The sequence below is a fragment of the Cavia porcellus genome, unplaced genomic scaffold (assembly GCF_034190915.1).
Source record: "Cavia porcellus strain 051 isolate PalLab524CR breed Dunkin Hartley unplaced genomic scaffold, mCavPor4.1 scaffold_1, whole genome shotgun sequence".
NCBI lineage: Eukaryota > Metazoa > Chordata > Mammalia > Rodentia > Caviidae > Cavia > Cavia porcellus.
The window spans coordinates 144,019,944-144,036,020 of record NW_026947484.1 but is presented as its reverse complement, the minus strand read 5'-3'; the positions used below and the strand labels follow the sequence as shown (position 1 = coordinate 144,036,020).

Sequence of the window (16,077 nt, the reverse complement as noted above, 5' to 3'; positions counted from 1 at the left end):
CAGGACCTCACATTATGCCCTTATTTATGGGCTGCTTCTAGGAGATAATTTCTTAATCTGAGTGTCAGAACTCAGAAAATCAAAATCCAGAGCATAGAACTGAGTGATTAAACTAATTTCCCCTTAATACTCCATCTGCCATTCTCAGAAAGTAGGAAACCCATTTAAGAGACCACATTTTCCTTCTATTCATTTAATTCTGCTAGTATTTATATACTATGCCATGTCCTGTGCTAATATGGAAGACACAAAGATGATTAAGGCAACAACCCGTCCTTGAGACAGAAGTACAACTGACCATATATACAGGGCAAAATTAATACAGTCTATTCTTGGTCTGCTTCCCACACCCATAAGCACTCCCTAAAGTGGGGCTCTGAAGCCTATTGCCAAGCTCAGAATATCTATTTGATGTCACCTTTCAATATTCATGAATATCAGGGACTAGATTTAGTTTTTTTACAAATACTGTTTGCTTGAATCCAGCAGAGTAATGTTAAATTCATTTTATAGAAGCAAAAACTATGACTCTAAGAGGTTAAGTAATCTTTCTCCAAATTGCCCAGTCAAATATAAGACAAAATCAGGAAATTGTCAAATATAAGACAAAATTTGGGCATACATTTATAGAATTTCAAAACCATTTTCCCAGAAAGCCAACATATGACTCGAAAGTCCAGCTGAACTGCCTACTTTTAATTCTCCCTAACACTGACCTTTTCCCTTTACCATGTTGCCATCTAAGAATCGGTATTCCAGATTCCTGTAATTGCTAGCCATCTTTCTACCTTCCCCAGCCACCATATCACACAGTACCTGTACCTACTGTATGTGTGTGGTATAATGCCTTCCATCAACATAATAAAATACCTAGGACAGCTAACCTTGCAAAGAGAAGATTTATTTAACTCACATATAAAGGTTCAAGGGCATAGAGAGGGAGTCAGCCCAGTTCTAGTGAGGGGTCTCTACTCTCTTTTCTCTTCCCTTCCCTTCCCCCCTCCCCCTATCACTCCCCTTCTTCTTTATCTTCCCCCTTTTTCTGCCCTTCTCTCTTCCTATTCCTCATCTTAATACTTCTCTTCCTCCTCCTCTTCCTTTTTCTTCTTCTACTTCTTCTCTCTCTCTCTCTGTCTCTCTCTCTCTCTCTCTCTCTCTCTCTCTCTCTCTCTCTCTGTCTCCCCACACACATACACATGGCAGAGGCTCTTGTGTGTAGAAGAGCTTATATAACTAAACAGAAAGTCTAGAGAGAGACTGGGTTTCCATAATCCCATCTTAGGTGGCCCACAGACCTTCCTTTACACACCACATCTTACAGGTTCCATGGACCAATGTCTCACAAAGGAAATTTGCTGAATGTACCTTGTAGGGTTTAGATAGACACATCATAGTTTCCCATACCATTTGCATGAAAAAAAAATTATTTAGAGATTCTTGAGAACTTTAGTACACTGGCATTCATTTTTTTTTTCATTTTACAGCAGAAAATCAAATGCCCAGAGAGAGTGAGACATTTGAAGGGAGTCACAGAGCAATGCATTAGAAGCCCTATAAGGAAACTGCAGAAGGCTGATTTCCAATGCAGTGCTCTCTTCGTGTGACCACACTGCCGCTCATTAGGATGGCACCACTCATTAAGACAAAGCATAACCGTTAAAGATCCTGTAGCTTTCTAACATTAACTACCTCTGTGCATCACAGGTCTAATGCTTCACAAGGCCCAGAAGTGAATTAGACATTTTACTTAAATGCTACTTAACTAAGAGTTAAAAAGTATAATTTTCTATTGAAGAATAAGAACCAGGGAGACTAATTTGGTGCAGTTGTTAAATTTTACAAAGCCTGAGTCTCGATTTTGAAAAAATATTGTACATTTATTTATTGAAGTGAATGAAACATTTGCTATAAAACTATTCAATGGAAAGTTTTTTTAACAAAGCATAATTTACTTTTCATTTACAGAACAATGGAAAGTAGAAGGAAATCTCCTCCGAGGTATTAGAATCATGTGCAGCTCTGTATTTGACTAAAAAATTATTTCCCCAGCCTGTTTTCTCAACAGTAAGGATATGCAGAAAAGTATCACTTGCATTCATCATGAAAATTACAGAAAAATGACAGAAACTACTGAGAACATTATTAAATAAAACATACACTTATTATCTGTCTTTTTGTCTCTGTCTTTTGTTCTGTGGTTTACAGAACACTGACTTTTCTTACTAGTCCTCCTACTCAGAAATTAAATTTCAATCTATTCCCAAATGTGAAAAGTCAAAGAACTCATCAAAACTTCATCAAGGAATTTGAGAGTGAAGTCCACACCCAGGTTACAGATCCAAGCTCTGAGGACCTTCTGGGACCCTTCAATTTCCATGTGACAAATGTAGCAAGGGGAGCTCTTCTCTCCACAGCAGATGGTAGGCAGAATCTGGGGCTCTTTGTACCAGGTGAATTGAATTCCACAATGAGGATGGCACCCATGTCTCCTTATCCAATTATGCCTGTGCACAACATTACAATCCACGAGGCTAAGACAATGGATATTACCCTGATACATGCAAAGTAAAAATATGGGATTAGAAGAGAAGAAAACCATGTCCTTATTCCCACCACCATGCATATTCAGATCTAGAACCAGTGAACTGAGCTTGGTACCCTAGACATTTGCCACCATACATTTCAGGAAACATCAGTCCTAGTCACCTTGTCCAAGGTAAGCATAAGAGTTCAAGGGCACATGTGAGGAAGTGTCACAATGAAGAAGACAATTGCCATAACTAAAATCGACCTTTCTTGCAAAATATAATGATCACAATAAGCATGTATGTTTGTACATATTATGCACATGAGTGTGAACTTGTCTGTTTCATGGAGAGTGACAATGTCTCCAAAAGGCCAGGAGAAATATGCCACTGACTGCAAAGAAGACTAGCTTCTGATGTGAAATGAGGAGATCAGGCACTGGACCCAGGCAGTAGCACCCAGGCAGGGGTGAGAAGTGGAAATAGTGTAGAGTCAGCACCCTGGGGCACCCTGACTCAGGAAAGCTCACATGGACTTTGTTTTTTGTTCTGCTTTGGAGGTATTTTGGGAGGTGTGTATTTGTTTGTTTGGTCGGTCTTTTCTTGGTTTTGGGTCTTTTGCAATGCCGGTTATTGAACCCAGAGCCTCTACACTGAGCAACTTTTCCAGCCTTATTTATCTATCTAATAGGCTGGGTCTCCATAAGTGGCCAAGTTGAGTAGGCTAGGTTCAGACTTGTGATCCTCCTGCCTCAGGCTCCTAAAATCACATGCTTACAGGCACACTCCACCGTGCCTCATTCAGCTGAACTTCCAAGGACAGTTTCAGCAGAGGACAGCCATGAAGGTTTTCACAGGAAGCGGGATTCCCTTACATTCTGTGCTGCCTAAGCAAGACCCGGTATTTTGTTCATGAGTGTTTTCTCAGCCTTAGAGTAGGCATGCTGTAAATGTTTGCTCTATAGATGAATAAAGGAAAATGAGGCAACAGGCACAGGCTTAGGAGTTAGGACCAGAAAGATTCAACTGTAAGTAGCAGAGATCCAAGAACTCTCAAGTAGAATTTGCTGTTGGACAGGAAACTACGGAACAGACATGGAGAGAAAGACCTGAGACACAAGTCAGTTACTGCAAGTGGAATAAGTGGAAAAAGTCACTTAGAACAGCAGAAAAGTTTAGATCCTGCAGGCACTGCCGGAAGAATCCCATCACCAGAATAGGTGATGCTAAGCTGTCGAGTCATGTCACCTGACTGGCAAGAGGCAAGGGTAGGGTAGTGTGTGGGCTTTGTATACAGTGAACCTCTTGAGAAAGAGAAATATGAGAGTCTGTGTGTGTGTTTGTGTGTGTGTGTGTGTGTGTGTGTGTGTGTGTAAAAGAGACAGAGACACAGAGACAGAGACAGAGACAGAGACAGAGACAGAGACAGAGAGACAGAGGAGGAAAAGAGAAAATAACTCTGGGACTTTTCCATATTCCACTCTATATTTCCATATTCATTCAATTACCACTATTTATTGAATGCCTACTTTGTTTTAACCCCTTTGCTAGGCAATAAGTATAAAAATTTATATTTCTTTGGAAAATTCTGCTTTTTAAGGGACAATTTAGAGGAACTGATTTAACATATTTTCCTTGCAGATTCTGAGAAAGAAGTCCAGCTGTGGTGGCAATAACCATCCACACAATTCATTACTGAGGTGAAGGAGGCAGAAATGTCACCTCAGACATCTCAGTTAGTACAGACTACTACCAATGACCATGCATAGCCTCTTCCATGCATACACTGTGGCCAGAATGTCAGGAATCAGAACTGTCCCTCCTAATCAGTCACTCCAGATGAAAAACAGTAATCAAATGAACAAGAGGATGATGCTCTAAAGATGTACTCTGAAGTTTGTACAGTACTTCTTATGAATGGAGGAATAACTAAAGGAATGAAAATGTAGCAAAGATCAGAGGCTTAGGTAGTTAGGACTAGGGAGATCCTACTCTAAGTAACGTTAGTCAGACTGTGACTGTGCTCAGTCAAAATTTGCAGGTGGGAAGAAAATGACAGGGGAAAGAGGCACAAGACAGTAGACAGACATAGCAGGGGAAATAAATGAATTTGGTCACTTCAAACAGCAGGAGAGTTCAACTCCTGCAATCGGCACTTATTGCTAGAGGAAACACCTGCGTGACTCTTGGAATTTTTTTTTTTAGAAAGAAAATTCATCATTTTTATAGGGGATTAAACATGTAATTTCTACTACTTAGTACTAAAAATAAAATGATAAATCATTCTGAGTAAAGAATATATAATTCAGGGGCTGGGGATTTAGCTCAGTGGTGTAAGCACCTGCCTGGCAAGCACAAGGCCATGAGTTCAATCCCAAAAAACCAAAAAACCAGAATATATAATTCAAAGAGAGACAGCTCAGTGAAGATAGGCAGTCCATCTTTGGATATTTAAAAAATTGTCACACAAAAGAGAAACATTTTTTCCATGATACCCTCAAGAAGTTCAGGACCACTGAGATGTGAGGTGATCCTGGATATTGCTATGAGAATCTGCCTCAGTATGAGAAACAAATTACTATTTCAGACCTACTTTTAGAAGAAATGGCTATCAGGACACAGACCGTCTCAAACTCAGAAATCAGGAAGAGAATGACACAAGTGAGTCAAGATCTGGGGAAACTGACCAGTGGTCTTTAGGACTGAGAACCAAAGAGTGCAGAGTGGGAAATAAGATACAAGGGTTGTGAGTACTGCAGCAGTGATAAGACATGACCAGGTCTCCTAAATTGGGTAGATTAATAGCTTCATGTTCTTCCAGGATCAGTCCCTAGGAGCAAGATTGCAGCCAGTGGCAGCTGACAGAGCCGAGTTGTAATCCATCCTTAAACGAGCTAGAGAGTAACTGGCTGCTCTCTTGAGGGAACTCTGGAGAGGCGGGCAGCAGTGTCCTATAGGATAAAATAGAAGCCACGAATTATCTTTTTACCGCATCTCTTTGGCTAGTTCAGCAGTTTGTAGCTATTCAATTTGGAGAACCAATGTTCTAAGAAGGAACCTCACAGGATCTCTGAGAAGGTAGAGAAATTAGGAATTTGTGAGTCCTACCATCCTCTACCTCTGTTTCCAAGAGCAGCTACTTGTTTTCCATAAAGGTTCAGCACAATACACAGATGAAATTAGAAAACCAGAACCATAGAGGAATTCTAAGCTCCTCATCTCTCGTTCAATTTCTCCCAAAAGGAAAATCCAGGGACATACTGAGGTTCTCCCAGATGCACAGCTGAGCTAGGTAAGCGAGGCCAAGCAGCCAAAAGATGAAGCAATGGACTTCCTTTTACTCTATGTCCCACTGGATGGGTTCACATTTCTCTATTCTCTACTTTCCTCCACAGTTGCTCCTTGGCTCGTACTGCAAAGCCCACAAGCTCAGGAAGGCACAGAGAAATTGAAACATTGCTTCAACCAGCTCGCCCTCAAGCTGGAAGGGCTTCTTCTGGTATCATTCATTCATTTCAAAAGTGAGACATTTCTGAAGAGCATAATTGTCATATGAAGTTAAGACAAAAGGACTTCAACTTAGGTAATAACAACTCTCAACACATAAGTGTAGTTTAGTCCAGTATACAAATACAAGACAAAGCTGGGCATTGTGGCACGTGTCTATAATCCTAGCACTCAGAAGACTGAATTCAAGGCCAGTCTGGGCTACATAGTGAGTTCAAGGCCAGCCTAACTCCATGGCAAGACCCTGTTTTAAAAATGAAACAAAGAAAAATAAACAAACAAATAAAAACAAATTTAAGACAAAGCTGACTTCAAAGCGATGGCTCCAGTTAATGTTTGTTTGCCCAAAGTGATTCTTCCAGTGCCATTGCTCTTAGCACAATAAAATTGTTTTCTTTCCAGTGTATAATCACAGATAGTATTTTTGTTGATAAATAGATTTCCAGTTTCTGGAAAACAATTCTTTTCCTTTTTCTATTCTAGAGCCACAGATGGAAAACTTACCAGTTTACTAGGTACAGTGTTTTATTGCTTCAAATGAGGTATAGAAATTTATTTCCATGTAGATCCCTTTATCATCCCTGCTTTTTAAGTATAATTTTAAGTGTGTCTCATATACATATTAACCCCCACATCAGATGTAATGAGTTTTGCTTTATCAAATGTAAATTAAGAAATTCATGAAAACCGTCCATTATATATACCCGTCTTTTTGTCTGCTGATATTCTCTTTTTCCTAATTTCCAAATTTTCTTTTTAGCTTTTCCTGTTTAGAGAACTTCCTGTAGCTATTCTTTAAGAATAGGTTTGTTAGTGAAAAATTTTCCTCATTGTCCTTTGTCTGACATTATTACTTAATTTCCTTTCCTTGTTTAAACATATTTTTGTTGGATGTAGACTGGGTTTTTTCTCTCAGCATTTGAAACATTTTGTGCCACCTTCTTCTAGTCTTTTTGTTTTCAGATAAGGAATTAGCTATCGTTAGAATTGCTCGGTGTTTTCTGCTCTGGCTGCTTTCAAGATGCTGATTTATATCTAGGTTTCAAAAGTTTAGCTAAAATGTTCTGTGGTGTGGATTTCTTTGGATTTATCTTAGAATTGTCTCAGTTTCTTGAATATAGAGATTTATGTCTTTCACTAAATTTAGAAAATTTTCAAACATTTCTTTTAATATTTTTAATTCCTTATTTTCACAACAGTGTTCAAAGTGTATAAATTCTAGGGCTGTGACTTTGGGTTCATTGCTCAAATTCTGAGTCCACCTAGTTAGTATTTATTTTGCTTTAAATGAGTATCAGTTCTATAAATTACATTTGATTCTTTTCATAACATATTTTTGCTGAGGTTTCTGTTTTAAGATAATTCACATTTGTTTATTGAAATATGGTTATTATGGCTTCTTTGGAATTCTTATCAGAGCTAATATCTGACTCATACTGATGTTTATTGTCTGTTGACTATCACTTCTTAATGAATTTGTGATTTTTCTTGATTCTTGGTATCAGTGATTTTTTTTTCACTACATCTAGACATTTAGATACTGCAATAATAGATTCTTGATCTTTTTTGATCATTTTACTAAGAGTCCCTCCTGCTGTACTATAATGGAAGGCTTGGATAGTTGTGTCTGACGAGCTTCCTGCTGGACAGTGCTGTCATCATCCATGCACACATGGAACAAGGACTTACACTGCCTTGGAAATGACACAGTGGAAATTCAGTTCTCTTTTCAACCTCCAAGACACCTTCCTGTTAAAGTGGAGCATGAATTCACACCAACTCTTGCTTTGAGTTCTTGTATAATCTCAGCTCTGCTCCCCACTATACCCTGCTGATAATAGGGAGGGCAAAAGCTTAGGGCTGAGTTGTACCAACTCATACCACCTTGTCCAGTCTTAATGATTCCAGACATGAGTGGATCCTGGCCTCCAGGCAAGGTTCTATTGCATTGGTAAAGAGGTGGAATGGTAATGGGTCCTTTGTCTCCTGATCTAAGTTTCACTGCTGCTGGTGCAAATTTGACTTGAACCTTCATAAATTCCACTGAGAAAAGTCTACGCTGCTTCTTTCTGAGAAGTAATCTGAGTTGTTCAGAATCCTGAGCAATATTTGTCCTTTCCTTTTTCCCATTTCAATCCACCACTAGGCCAGAGATTCACCAGTTTTAGCTTTGCTGGCTGTTTCTCAATAACTTGCTTTCATTTTCATTTATTATCTGGAGTCATTAAATTAACACTCTGCCATGCTCCAACTCTGGTCATCCATCTGGCTTGTCAAATGATACCCCTTTGCATCTGCAGCCTTCATCTGCTTTTCAAAGATATTGAACCTGGCTCCAAAGTAGCATACCTTCTGCCCAAACTTACCAAATTGATCTCAGGTTCCATTTCTATGTGATGACTATTAGTCCCACCTCTATTCTATTCCCTATTGTTTTTCTTTTCTTTTTTTAAAATTTTATTTAAAGAAAGACTAAACAAAACAGAAAATGGGTCAAAATAATACATACATTCAAAGAAAAAATAAACAGTAAGAAATCACTAGCTGATGATTACATACTGTCCTCTTACAAATAGTTGTTCAAGATACAAAAGTGGAACATATAAAGTGGTAATTCAAACAGCAAGACTGCAAACAGTTCTGTTCAACTATCCAACAAAAACTTAATAACATGGTCGTTAATCCTACACACTTAAACATACACACAGTTATCCATATCTTCATTTATGTTGAGATTAAACAAACTAAAGCAAGCTAAAATCATTCTGAACAAAGAATAATAGTATTGCTGGATTTCACATCATGATACTCTGGGATCAGCACTGGGTACTTATAGTGTCTTTTTTAAAAATTTTATTTAAAGAAAGACTAAACAAAACAGAAAACGGGTAGAAATAATACATACTTTCAAAGAAAAAAACAAACAGTAAGAAATCACTAGATAATGATTACAGATTGTCCTCTTACAAATAGTTATTCAGATACTAAAGTGGAGCATATAAAGTGGGGGTTCATACAGTGAGACTGCAACAAGTTCTGTTCAACTATCCAACAAAAACTTAGAAATATGGTTATCAATCCTATACACTTAAATATACATGCAGTTATTCATGTCTTCAATTATGCGAGATTGAACAAACCCAAGCAGGCTAATATCACTCTGAACAAAGAATAATACTATTTCTGGGTATCACATTATGACACTCCAGGATCAGCACTGGGTACTTTAGTGTCTCTTTTTTTTCAAAGTATTTGTTCATTTCATCACGTATCAAAGATCAGTTCTCATAAACTGTTCATAGGTTCTATGCATGCATGAGTCTTAACATGTATTTCTATCCTTTCTGTATTAGAGGGGGAAACAAAACAAAGTAATTCAAAACAAAACATATTCCTATAAACACATGAAACAAAAAACACATATAAGACCACTGTACAAGGAGTTCCACTATAGTTCCTGTGTTGTCTCTTGTTATCTTCAATAGAATTGGCTATATCATCAGATATAGTATAATTGAATATATCAGTACATAGCAGTATTAATAAAAACACAACTTTATATACAGTATAAAACTTCAAAAACAGGCAGTAATCATATTCTATTCCCTATTAAGATCTGAGGTCTTTGAAGTACATTTGTGCTTCAGAGAGCAGTGAATAGAGAACACTTTATGCATCAGAATATGTAGAAAAATGCTTTTGATTGAGACTTATAGAATCACACTCAGATTCTAGTTTCCCTCAATCAGAATCTAAACCTAGTCATACTTCCCATTTCTCAGTTAATTTAGTATATTTTGAATGCCACCCTCCTTCCTCATCTTCATGAATAAAAATTTTAAAAGTTTGTCTATCATTGGAGAGTCAGAAGATAGACTTTGCTTAAAGAGAATCAAATTATGATCTCCAATTAAACAGAAATTTGGTTAGTAAATGGGATTATTCTTCTTTAAAATGATTTCTTCTTTTTCTAATCCCTTAGCCTAGCAGAAAAATCCTACACAATATAACAACCCCAACCTCATGCCTTTTCACCAAAATTAACATTACATACCTCTACTCCACCAGCCTCAATTTATGGTACACTGAAAGGACACTTACATGTTTTCCACCCTCAGCTTTTTGCTCTTATCTTCTATCCTGCCTAAGAAACCAGTTCTCTTCCTTTCTTTGAATGTTTTCCTTTCTTTCAGACTCAACTTGAGCTCAGGGATGTTCATCCCTGAATGACTAGAATCTATGGTTTTCAGTGGCCTTTCACTCCAAACTCTTAAAGTATATATATATATATATATATATATATATATATATATATATCATCACATACCTGATAATCACTGCTTTTGTTAGCTTTGTTGTAATTCTTGATATTTATTATTCACCAGAATCACTTGGGGTTTTGTTAAAGAGACAAAGAGACAAGTTTCTTTGGCTGTGCTGTAGAAACTCTGTTTTAGTAGTTGTGGGAGGGAGTCCCTAAGACTCCTGTCCCTTGGCTATTTAATCAAACATAAACCCAAGTACAATTGTAAAAGGACACTATCAATGTAATTGAAGTCTCAGTCAATGTGCCTTCAAGTATCTTAAATTACCTGGGTGGGCCTAATCCAATCATATGAGCCCTTTCAGAGCACAGTGTTTTCTCTGATATATGACAGCAGAAGAATCCAGAGAGCTTCCAAGGATGGGAAGGCCTCCACATGCCTGTGCTGGTTTAAAGATGGAGAGGGCCATATGCGAAGGAAGTGGGTGGCCTCCAGGAACAGAGAGCAGGCTCCAACTGACAGACAGTAACGGACTGAATTTTGCCAACAACTTGAATGAGTTTGGAATTGGATTTTCCACCAGAGCCTTCACATAAGGATGCAGCTTTGTGAGACATATATTTTGGTCTTGTAAAACCCTAAAAAGATAACTCAGCCAAGCCTACCTGGATATCTAACATTCAGAAACATGCAATAATAAATAAACGTTGTTTTATACTGCTAACGTAATGGCAATTTGTTACATAACAATAAAAAAGCAATATAATAAATTTAGGCTTGGGCCCAGGACTCTGCATTTCAGTAGTAGGTGGTTTTTAACCACAACTTAAGAACTTCACCCAAAAGTTCATTATTTTCATTCTATATATCCAATAAGTGAGCTTCATGCTAGTTTCCTATTTAGCAAGATAACATATTTGTCCCATTACCTTGCAGTTAATTTCATCTCCCACTGATACTCTCTTAGGAATAGTTAGGTTTTTTTGACTTTATAAAATCTCCAAGGTAGACAAGCTATTTTCATCCCCAGTGTAATAACTGAAACCTATGCTTATACAATGAAAATGCTAGAAAATCAGAGGACATGACGTCTAGATGGGCCAATAAGTTCTTTGAGATTGTACACTGGTCACACAGCAGTAAACAGTTCTTGCTACGTCTTTAGTGAATCAGGGTTCCATCTGAAATTTTGACAGAAGTACTCTAAAACTGCAATCACAAGTGCCAGGTATTATGCTGCCTCTCAGCATGAATGGTAATCCCCAGGTATTAATGGAGAGGTTTCCAGATAACATGATAGTATCTTAGTTACTTGTTACTAAGACAAAATACTCACATCTCAAATTAAAGGAGGAAAAGTTTATTTAGCTCACAGTTTGTAGAGGTTTCAATCCATAATCAGCTGGCTCCCAGGCAGGGGAGCACATGGCAGAGGGTCAACCATTCACAGCAGCAGAAGACAGCAAAAGCAACAAGAGGGAGACAAGACCCTTTCCATCCTTTATACTGTATGCAGGCTATGTGTCCTAGGGTGGGTGTAGCATTCACACCCTTAATCTAACCCAGACTAAACCAAAGCAATCAGTGGACTGATTAACTAGTCATACACCCATAATTCCAACACCACACATTCTTCATTCCTCCACCTCTGAAAAAGTCCTATGATTGCATGAGGCTTTGGGAGACATCTAGACACAAATCATAACACATGGTAGCAGGTGGCCTGCTCAGCAGGCCTGAGAAATCTAAGACAGACAAATACAGGACTTGAGATTCCTGGATATTCAGAAACTCTGTCAATATCAAAATTATCTTAGTTTGCTTGTGGGAGGGAGACAGTTGACCACAACTTTTCCATAAATGATAACTGTCAGGTATTAGGCATGGAAAAGAAATTGGAACTGTTCTAGTTCACGCTCTTCCCACAAACTGCTTGACCACCCAGTGATGGGGAGCTCATTACCTCATAAACCAGACTATTTCATGTCTGAACAGCTCTGTCTGAGCTGTGCCTGACCTCCCTGTATTCAGTTTCAGTGCCGTTAGGAGGAATGTTGCACCATGCTACATTGCTAGTCTGGATTTAAAGATCCTGTGCATATTAGAAACCCATCATTGTAACCCATTCCTGTGCTGCATGTGTTTTAAGAGAAATTGCCCGATTTTGACAATATTTTCTTGCATATCCTCCCCACACCATTCCCCATGCTTGGTCTCTTAGAAAATCAACCATATCAGAAGCAGTGAGGAGAAAGGCTTCAGACAGGCACAGGGCTTACAGAAATAAGATATGACAATGAAATGACAAAGAGAAACAGACACACTTGGTGCCTAGATAACAAATGTCCCACTGAATTCAAAGTTCCAAGAAAACAGACAAAATCTGAAGTAGCATATTTAGGTGTATTACTTTCTTAAAACAATTTCTTACTATTGCTCCACTATTTTATAGATCCTACAGCCTTCACTCTTTCTGCCAGAATCATAAAGCAGCGGCAGTTACAAGCTCTCTAATGGAGTCTCTCACCTGAATAGAGAGGAAAAGATTTCAAAGCAAAAAAGAATAGACTGCAGAGGAGGAAAAGCAGCCCACAGTCTACTCACTCAAATAATATAACACAGTCTTTGTCTTACCTGTCAGGACCTATAAGTCTGAAAAACCAAATATGTACAGTGCTTATGTGTCTAGACAGATAGACAGATTTAGACAATCATGGAGCTGAATTTTCATGTTTTGGGAAAATTTCCAGCCAATGTCCTGCTGCGAAACCTTCCTGCCACAAAAATCCATAGCTGATTGACACAGGAATTCAAGCAAGAGTTTTCAGGTTCTGATGGAGGGGGAATGATTTGACTTTAAAAAAAAAAAGTTACTTTGCTGGGTCCCCCTCCTTCCCGGCAGCCCAATGCAACACCTGTCTCATCAGCAGGAGCCCTCCGAAGGGATGGGCCTCAAGGAACTCCAGTCCCTGGATTCTCCATGCCTCATTCTTCATCCACGCTGCTCGTAATGTGCCATCACTGGCACAGTTACACCTGAACACTCCGGTGCTGCCAAACACCTGGCTTGATTTTCCACTGTCCAAATGAAAAATAAGCATAATCTGCTTTTTGAGGATACAGCAAATGAGGGAGTTCATGACAAATTGTGTTGGTTTATGCAGAATAGTGATAATAAGATACAAATGAGAATTTTTTGCTTAATGAATAATACTAATCACGTTTCAACAAATGCTGTGCCCTTCTAATTAGAGAGACTGCATAAAATCAGCTTAATTTATTTGTGACTAGTTATACAGAGTTTAAATATTTACTAGAGATTTACTCAAATGTTTGAGACGATTTTAAACATTTCCTACAGTAGAAGTGGCCTGCCTAGTTCTGTGGGCTGTGGAGACAGCTCTAACTTGTGGGGGCTCTCTGAGTTTTCAGTGTGTGATGAAAATCCCAGTTTCAAAATCAAGAAGAAAGGGCATTATTGATTTACATGCTAATTCTCCAACTGTTACTCATTTTCTTGATTCCAGCTTCCAAAGTTGCTCTCCCAACATTCATCACTGTAGTACACTAGAGGGGATGAGCATCTTGTTCAATAAATTAAAGGAACTATGACTAATTACAGTGATATTAACTATGCAAAGCAATGTGTAACTTAAAATGGATACGTTCATCATTTCAAATTATGCCTTTGACTTTTGATGGTCTAATATACACACACTCCTTTTGAACTAAATGTGCACTCTATTTTCTGGGAACCTCTTTATAATTCTAAGTTCTGCTTATGAACATAATGACCCCCTAAATATAACCATCTCAAGCCTATTCAATGACCCAGAGCAATTAACAGAAGAACCTACAGAGGACCACAACACGCTTCTGACATGGAATAAGACATAAAGAGGCTCTCATGAGAAGTCTGATGAACCATTTTTTGTTGGGGGCAGGGAGCACTGGGATTAAAATCAGGGTCTTTGTATTTACCTACATCCTAGGACCTATATCATTTTTTTCATTTTGAGATAGATTCTAAGTTGCCAAGTTGCCCAGGGTGGGCTCACATTCGGACTCCTCCTGTGAAAATGTTTTATCATTTGTATTTTTAAAAGGCATTTTGCTTGTGGATCGTTTTTTCAATCCTGGGAGCAACCTGGAAATTTAAAAAGTCTGCCCTCATCTTCTGGAGGGAGATAATGAAGCCCTGGAAAGTTAAGAGATCTGTCCAAGGATAAAGAGCCAATTATTGACAGTTGAAAAGTACCGCAGCCTTGCTGCCATTTAATGCACATTATATTTTCCCCAGCAATTGGAGTGATATTCGAGTTCATTAAAAAACTTAAAGAAAACTGCCAAAATTCATCATTTATTCAAGCAACATGATTTGCTCCATCATTTTTTCCATTCATCATTTTTCAATCTTTCACATTTTAAACAAGAAGGATTCTAATGAGGTGAGTGTTAAATTCAGCTTCAAAGAAATCACTGGATTTCTCCCCACAGACAATAGCCATAAAGCATTCCACATGTTCCTTGGAATGAGGGGTGTGTCCTCGGAAAAGGGCTACACAGCTGGGGGGAGGGGGATCTGAAGGGTGTGTCATCCGGAAGAGTTTGAGCTTTGTTGTCCTTATTGAGTAGGCGTGAAAAGTCAGCAGAGGTTCCAAATGGAAGAGCAATGGGACAGTTTTCTGTTTCAACCAGTCCACCTGGAGCAGATGGGTAAGACAGGACGATCCTGGAGAAAGGGAAATGAAAGTCATACGATTAAGAGGTGGCCCAGAGGGATTTGTCTTGTGCCCTCTCCAGTGGCAATGTGATCCGTGGCCTTCAGCAACTCATGATGAAGAATCTTAAGTCTCTGAGACAAAGTTACTCCTATAATTTGCTAGGTATTTTATTAGACTTTTCGCAAGATGTTCAACTTTAGGGTTAGGGTAAGGGTTAGAGTTAGGGTTCAGGTAAGGGTTAGGGTTAGGTTTACGATTAGGATTCAGGGTTAGGATTGTTATTCCCTAAACCAAAGCCTAAGATTCAGCCTCCCTTTTTGTAATTATTTGTATTGGTCAGTTTTTGCGATCTGTCCAATTTATAGGCATTCACATGCAGGTACAAATAAAGATTGCTTACTAATGTGGAATTTCAATGATCACCGAATTTTTTTCAAAAGTATTTAATGAAATGATTTTTAAAAACAACCTACTAACTGTCAGATGTCTTTCAAAAATATGTAACACCTGTTAATTAGAACAGAACAAACAAACAAACAGTCAAGGCCTTCAGGGTTCCCTAGATCATACAACTTTCTGCTTCTTTCCTGACACCACAGCCCTAAGCCTTCCTTCATCCCTGGACAATTGGTGCCAAAGGCTGAAGCCCACAGAAACTGGGACTGGAATTGTTCTGGCAGCAAAAGGAGGCCCTAAAAGCATCTGATTATTTTAAAATGTGCTTTCATTGTGCTGCTTGCAGCTGTGAGTCAATTTTGTTTAAAAAAAAAAAAAAAAAAGACCATTTGCTTCTTTAAAATCCAGGTTTTTCCCCCTCTGCAGAGCAGCTGCAAGAGGAGCAGCATCACTTCAAATGCCCACCATGTCCCCAAGATTGTCACTCTGAGAAGATGCCTTTCTTACCACCACAGAATCCATTCTGTACTCCAAAAGGCCAAGGTTCCAAGGGATCCCATCATTGGCTGATCTGGGCAGACGGGCATGTGGATGGACCAACTGTGGATTTGCAAAGCATTATAGCCGCCTCAGAAATTCTCTGGGCCAACCCTCAAACAT

The 16,077-nt window shown here is 38.6% G+C and overlaps 1 long non-coding RNA gene across 1 annotated transcript in view; it reads right to left on the bottom strand.

Moving 5' to 3' along the window:
* Nucleotides 1-14,641: 14,641 nt before the first annotated feature.
* LOC134473185 (uncharacterized) overlaps nucleotides 14,642-16,077 on the bottom strand; it is a 67,096-nt gene continuing 65,660 nt past the window's right edge. The window contains exon 2 of the long non-coding RNA XR_010043308.1: nucleotides 14,642-15,029. This is a non-coding gene — a long non-coding RNA (uncharacterized LOC134473185). The remainder of the gene's footprint in view (nucleotides 15,030-16,077) is intronic.